The following is an 8,277-nucleotide window of genomic DNA, read 5'->3' on the forward strand; positions in this document are numbered from 1 at the left end:
TGAAGGAGTCGAATGCTGGTTGACGTTGGTGATGACAAATGCTCATGACTATGTATGTGCAGGTATCAGACATACAATTCTTTCCATACAGTTAAGACACGCACATATACATACATAACACCCCTCTAACTTATTTGTTATGCTGTACACTGTATATAGCACCTTATTATATATTATCACTAACCTATTATTAATATTGTCACTAAATTAATATTAATTTATTAACCGTACAGCATTCTTGTCATGGAGGTGGATCATCACAGAGCTCTTCATTATCATCATCTTCCATGTCCTGAAAAGAAGGAGAATGGGCAGGGGTGGTAGGGGTTGATGGAGTGGCTAGAGTGACACCAGAGGTGGAAGGGATGAGTTCCAAAGGGTTACTGGGTTTTTAACTTTGGGAAATACTGTATATCAGGACTGTCTTTATTATGAACCCTACGACACTGGCACAAAAGACCAGGGTTACTCTATCCCTTGCATCTTTAAAACCTGGGGTTTGCTTCTCTTCTTGGTTGATGTATATACTCTGAGGCATTTCGCCACCCCAATTATAGGGCAGTTTCTTTAGCACTGGATATCTATTCCAGTTTGTAGTCTTTCTCTTCAATTCGTTTGTTCAGGGTTTCAGGAAACTCCTTAACTGACTCTCGATAGGCTGCCTCTCCCATTACTTTCACATTGTGTAGGCTAAACCATTTAAAAAAAAAAATTTCAAACCAGCCTTTGCTGTCCTGAAAATCTGCAGGGATAGTCCCATCACCTTCATTTTCCTTTAGGAAATCATGGAAGATCTTAGGTTTTTCTTGTATAATACCAGTCAATCACAATGCCTTATTTATAACAATCCTGCACCCAAAAGAATATTGCACTTTCCACACGAGAGACATGTGGATCTCTTGATTTATTGCAGACATTGGTGGAGCTGCAGTGCAGATTTCCTTCTCTTTTTTTCTTGATATGCCTTATGGTTGACTCGTTAGCACCTTAATGGTGGTAACCACAGCAGTTATTTTGCCTGAATGAAGCACATCAAACAATTCTACTTTTTCCTTCAAGTTCATCACTTTCCTCTGTTTCTTGGTAGCACTTTCCAAAGCATTAGGAACACTACACTTGGGACCCATGAGTTTTAAAGAGTTTATGTTGTTTAAATGACACAAGATACAAGAAATTCAAGATGCAAAGATCATTGCGAGATCACCACAAGATGTCACATGATAGACTCCTGTAAACATGCTTGGCAGCCCTAAACCAGTGCACAGAACCACAGTTCCTTTACTACAAATTTGATTTTCAGGAAAACAATGCATTTATTCATTTATGTTATGATATTATGTTCATTTATGTTATTAAACAGTAAAATACATACTGTACAGGTAATGTTATTCATAACAATACATACATTTTATGCATTTATGAGTTACTAAACGTTTTAAGATATTTCTACATTTGTAGCTTTTGTGCGTCATCTTCTGGCTTTCATATTCTTTTCACAAACTTTAACTTACTACTCACCATGTTAGGCCTAGGCATCATAGGAATGTATCCAGTCTGCTCCAGCCTTGCCTTTCACTTAGTCCACAAGTTGGTGAGGTAGAATATTTCTAGACAATCCAGACCATATGTAACAACAATGCTGCCTGCCGCTACTGTGGTTGCATAAGACCACCAGCACCAGCACACAGGAAGGCTGCTAGCACAGGTCCTTTGATCCACTTTTTGAAGGAAAATAACTTTAAGGGGTTAACAATCTTACTTTAATTAAACATACAAATACCATTCACTTAGTTTGGGGGGGAAAAGCCAGTACCCTGAACTTCAGAGCAAATACAAACAGAAATTACAAGTAGAGACAATATAAACAGATCAACATTTCTGTCTAACCAAATCACGATACATAGTTACCAGAGGAGCACCAACATCTAGGTTTTCAAAGTGCAGCACCACCCCCCCATCCCCCCACTGCTTCAATGGCTAACCCAGAGTCTTGTCATCAACACTCTTTCAATGAATGTGCCCCCAAAGGCAAAATGCCAACCTCAGAGGTTTCATACCTTGTTCAGGGTCCTGAGGGCTCAGAGTCTACGTAGCAGAAAGGTGTGGGCCTGGGGCCTCACACCTAGTTAGTAAAAGGGTATGGGCCTGCCTCTAATCAGGCCTCTCTTTGTTGGCCCACCTGAGGCCTCTTCAACGGGCCAGAAAGGTCTTTCACTTACTGATTGGCCTTATACCATATAAAGATTTTCTTTGACTTTTCTGGATTGTTGTTCCAACAATCTAATTATTCCACATGTATATATGTGTGTGTAGATAAGTATGGAAATAGTCTTAAGATGGCAAATGGACAAGTTAAATTAAGACTCCCATGCTCAATGAATGAACCTTGGACCATATCTACACATTATAGGCAAAAATGAACGAGAGTCATTGATCTGTGTCAGACCAGTTTTTCAAGGTTTGTCTATATAGTGAAATTTTTTATCTACGTACTGGAAATATTGGTTTTCCCATTTGTGGAGTAAGTGGCTCATTTGCCTGACTGATTCATGCTATGATGCAGTCACTTTCACAGATACATCGAGTTTATCATTATTGCTCTTCAACAGTGGGAAGCATATAATATAGCAGATACTTACTAAGTATGTATTAAATGATAAGGAAACCGAGCCCCAAAGAGGTCAACTGACTTGCCTAAAGTTGTAAAGTGAGTTTACTAGAAGAGCAAAGACTAGAATCCAGCTGTCCTGACTCCCAGTTCCATGGTATTTCAGCTCACAACCCACACCAGAAACCATGCACCAGAGGCATTTTTACCCTCAGGCCCCAGCTCACCTGTTTGGTGACTGCCTCTCACAGAACATTATTTCAGACTAGCCCCAGCCATACTTCACTTCCTCTTCTCCAACCACCTTCTCTACAATCTCCTTTACCATGCCAAGGCTCTTCCTCTAGCCCTGGAATTCACCCATTGAAAGTATCATCCACCCCTCTGGCCTTTCTCTCTTATTGGATGGTTCCACCCAGAACCTTTATTTAAGGAGGGCTCTCAGGACAACTGTTTCTTCATTTCTCACCAAATTCTCAAGGGTGGCCCTTTGTTTGAAAGGATTTGTTCTGTAAAATCTGGACTCAGTCAAAAGGCCGCACTCAAGGATCTAGAAGGCCACATGTAGCCTCAAGGCAGCAGGTTCCCCACCCCTGCTCTAGACATTCCCTACCACACTCCCTTTACCTGGTACCTTTGTCTCTCCCACTACTCCAACCCCTTTGCAGCTTCCTTCTTCATACTTCATACTGTCCTCCCCCATTAGAATGCCAAGCCCTTTGAAAGTAAGGATTGTCTTTCTACTTATATTCATATTACCAGTACTTAGCACATGGCTGGAATGTACTAAGAGCTTGGCACAAAGCCTGGAACATAGTAAGCACTTAATAAATGCTTGTTAACTAACTGATGTCCTGACCAACTGTTGCCCCTTACCCTCTCACCTATTCACTCACTCTCTAGTTCAGAAACCATAAACCATGATCAGATAAACTATATCATTGTTCCTAAAGGGGATGTGCAACCATTTTGACTAGATCTACTATAAACTTATGGTACCTAACATCAATTGGGCCCTCTCTGCTGTGAGGCAATACTTCTATACCTCCTTACTGAACTCATTATCTCACTCACTATAGCAGAACTTTTAAACCTTTTCATTCCTCCTCAAACTTTCCATGACTTTTCTTCTCACTGAATACTTTGCTTCATATTTTGCTGAAAGAATTAAGGTTTTTCACCAAGAACTCCTTCTTCCTCATCTTCCTCCTCATCTCATCACACAGATGCTTTCTACTATTACCTCCTTCTTCACCCTTGTCTCACATGAAGAGGTAGCCTTACTCCTTTCCAAGGCAAACTCCTTTACCTGAACAAGGGATCTCATTCTATCCCATCTCTTCCAACAAATTGCCTTCTCTCTCACCTCCACCCCACCCTATTATTTATCTCCAATCTATCACTGTCTATTAGCTGTTTTACAATGCTTACACATATGCCAATATGTCTCTCATCCTCCAAAAACCTTCATTTGATCTTTCCATCCCCACTAGATATCATGCCAGCTCTCTCCCTCCTTTTGTGGCTAAACTCTTTGGAAAGGCTTTCCATAATAGGTGCTTTTACTTCATCTCCTCTCACCCTTTCCCTAAATCTATACAATTTGGCTTCTGACCTCATCATTCAACAAAACAGGACAGAGGGAACAAAACATGTATAAGGGGCTACACAGCACAACACTAAGCCTGAGGGAAAGAATTCAGCATCCAACTGAGGCTAATTATGCCCCAACAAAAGTTACTTGGGGCAGAAGAATGGGTTGGTGAACAATGAATTACCCAGTCTGGGTGAAGGTGGAGACACTCTGAGATCCAGTCCCAAGGGAAAATATTCTGAGAGAGGAAGGAGTCAGAATGTGAATGGTAGGGCGGGGAGAGACTAGAGTTTCTAAAGATCTCGAGTGGAAGAAAAATCAAAGAGCTTGAGCATAAGTAGATGATAAATAACACTAAAATAAATAAAGATAAGATAAATAAATACTAAGAGCAGAAAAAAAATGTGACCTCCATATCTAGTAAACAAGCAAAACAAAGGAAAATGAATCAACATTTGATGAGACAGAGCACCCTGTGGAATATGAGGAGAACATGGAACCACAACCCACTGTTTCTGAGTGGTCTAAAAGAGGTGAGAATTATTAGAGCAGAATTTGTGGCTTTTGTAGTAGAAATAATGGCAGAATAATAAACTTGAATTCGTAATGACATCACACTGAAGAAACAAAAAAGAGAACAACTGATTGAGAATGTACATACACAGAAGTGTAGGATAATCTAGGAGAAGAAAAGCAAAAAAAAAAATAACATTAAAAGAAAAGATACTTTCTATTCAAGCAAAACATATTGTTCTTGAAGAAATGATGTATAAACACAATTTAAAGATTTTTGGTCTCCCAGAAGAATACGATAAGTCCAAAAGCCTGAATAACAGATTTCTAGAAACAATAAAAGAAGACTGCCCAGAACTTGTGAACACAGAAATGGAAATATCAATTGAAAGAATACATAGATTGCCTCCAGAAAAAAACCCAAAGCTGCAAGCTCCAAGACACATGGTGGTTAAATTGAACAATTCAATTTAGAAACAACAAATTCCACAAGGGAGCAGAAGAAAGACCTTCAAATACAAAGGAAAGGAAATTAGGATGGCACAAAAATTATTTTGCATCTAACAGAAAACACAGGAGGGAATGGAGTAATATGTTCCAAAGAACAGTGGAATAGGGTATAGGCCAGGGGTGGGGAACCTGTTGACTGGAGGCCATATGTGGCCTTCTAGATCCTTGGGTGCGACCTTTTGACTGAGTCCAAGTTTTAAAGAACAAATTCTTTTATTAAGGGGATTTGTTTTGTGAAGTTTGGATTCCGTCAAAAGACCACACTTGAGGACCTAGAGGCCCACATGTGTCCTTGAGGTCGCAGCTTCCCCACCCCTGGTATAGGCCATTGTGAATTACCCTAGAAATCTGAGTTTAACCATAAATGAAAAAAGATGGAAATTCAGTAATATAGAGAAATTGAAAATATTCTTAGTAAGAAATCTAGGCCTGAAGAGATTGTTTGTTTTTTGAACATCTCAGACAACAGAAATTCAGGAGAGATAAATGAATGCAGCAGCCAAGGGCAACAGCAGCAACAGAGTGACAGCAGAAAGGTCAGTAAGAGACTTCTTTCTAAGTGTATATACAAAGAGAGAGGGTGAAGGCCGAAGTCAGGTGGAGGTAATATGAAGAGGTGGGCCTAGGGCGTCATAGAAAGAATGTCACAACACTTCTCCTATAGGTGAATCAATGTCTTTTGTCTACATTACAAAACAGAAGGGTGCATGGAAGGGGGGAAGAGAGGAAGGCGACGGAGGAGAGTCTGTGATGTGCCTAGGTCAAATTGAGGGTTAGCAGTGAGGAGAGTGCGATTCCTTTGGACTTTTGGGAAGAGAACCTATAGATAAGAGAGGTGGGAGAGAAATTGGAAAGGAGGAAGCCTTGTTTGGATGGTGAAAGGGAGCTCCGCTGTTGAATGCTCCTGTGGGTGAAGAGGGATGTTCTGGGAAGGGAGATGGGATCCACGTACTGGGTATTGTCTGTTGGGATTTGGCCCTCGAATAGACCATTTGACCTGCTTCCAGAGGCAGGGAGTTAGAACTCCTGGGGGCAACTGGAGCCTGGGAGAATGGGAGGAGAAGGTCCAAATAAAAAATTTTGAGGAAAATAGGGAAGAATTTACCAAGGGAAAAATATAGGTCAGAGGAAGGCTGCATAACCAGGGGTGTGGGGTGGAGAGGTCCTGCCATGGAACAGTGGCCTCTCTGTCACCTGTAGGAACTGATATTTTTCTGGGAGTGAGGCACAATGAAAAAGAGAAATTCATGGGACAAGCTCTACACGGTCTGAGAAAGAACTGCATAAAATTTACTATGTATCAAATAATGGATACTTCAGAAGTTTTTACTTCATAAAGAATGTACAGAATATAGGCGGATTAGATAAATATGAGGTCGTGAACCAGAGAAGGGGAGTCCAGAGTAGACAGACAGATGATGGAAAAGGAAGAGAGTAAAGAAGAGAAATCCTTGCTGGAAAGATGTGAAAAAAAGAAATTTTAAAAATTAATGAACAGGACTAATTGAAGGAGAGGAGGAGAAGGGGACACCTACCTGACTGAGAGGAAGAAAAGAGGGGGAAAATTAGATAATCAGATAAAATCAGGAAAGACATAGGAGCTAATAATTAAAACTCCAAAGAGGAAGGATAACAAATGGGCAGGGAGAATTGAGGGTAAGGGAAAGAGAGCCAGTGGGAATAGGGACACATTAAAAAAAAAGACTAAAGTGTATTAACTGAACAGATATAGTATTGTATTTCCAGCAAATGGAAGGAAAATTACAATTGAAAAAGTATTCAAACAAATGGAGGAAAATATAAACCTAACTCTCAAAACTTTAAATGTTATTTGATTAAATTAGATTAAATAATCTTATAAAATGAAAAAAAGAGTGATAGATAGGATAAGAAAACAAAATCCTAAAATCCATTGCTTGCCAAAAAATAAAATAAAATTTGAAAAACAAAGACACATAAAAATAAAACCGAAGGGATAGAAAAATGTTTACTATGCATCAAGTAAATCCAAACAAAGTAGGAGCTGAAATCATACTATGTGAAAAGTTAAATATAAACATTCAAAAAATAAAAAGGTACAAACAAGGAAACTACATTATGCTGAAAGGAACCATAGACAGCAAACCAATATCAGTTATATGTATATGCTTTAGATGCCTTAGCATCCAAATTTAAAAAGGAATTACTAACTTGCTACAGGAAGACATAGACAGTAACAAAACAGTAATGAAGACGTCAATATTCCTCTCTCGGTTTTGGCTAAATCAAACAGAAAGATAAACAATATAGAAAACGTGACATTAAACAAATTGCTGGAGAAACTAGAGCTAAAAGTCTTAAGGTATGTTTGAAATAAGATAGCAAAAAAAAATACATATTTCTCAGCACCACATGGAGCTTACAAACAAATGCAAAAAAGTAGAAATGGTTAATACATCCCTTACAGACCATAACACAATAAAAACAGCCATTGGTTCAGGGACCACAAACAAAAGACACGAACTCAAATGAAACTTAACAGTGAAATCCTAAATAATGAATCAAAAAACAGACAAGGAAACAACTAATAATTATGTAAAATAAAATTATAATGTTGAAACAACATGCTAAAATTTCTGGGATGTAGCTAAAGCATTCCTCAGTGGCAAAACCATATGCCTACAAACACACATTAACAAAATAGAGAAGCAAGAATTAATGAACTGAATTTGCATTAAAAAATAAAAAGCCAATAAACAAACATAAAATCAGCACGAAAGAGGAGATTCTGAAAATTAGAAAAGAAATAAATTGGAAACAAAAAATTGAAATGATAAATAAAACTAATAGCTGGTTCTTTGAAAAGATTAATAAAATGAATATACCTTTAGCTAATCTAAAATAAGAGGGCAGCAAATCAGATCAATAAAATATGAAATGAGCAAGGTGAAATCTAAACAAAAAACAGAAGAAATAAAAAATAACCAAAATATACTATACATAATTACCTGCTAACAAAACTGAGAACAAAAAAACGATAGTGGAATACTTTCAAAAACTGAAAATACACAGT

Source organism: Trichosurus vulpecula, chromosome 2 (assembly GCF_011100635.1).
Source record: "Trichosurus vulpecula isolate mTriVul1 chromosome 2, mTriVul1.pri, whole genome shotgun sequence".
In the NCBI taxonomy this organism is placed as follows: domain Eukaryota; kingdom Metazoa; phylum Chordata; class Mammalia; order Diprotodontia; family Phalangeridae; genus Trichosurus; species Trichosurus vulpecula.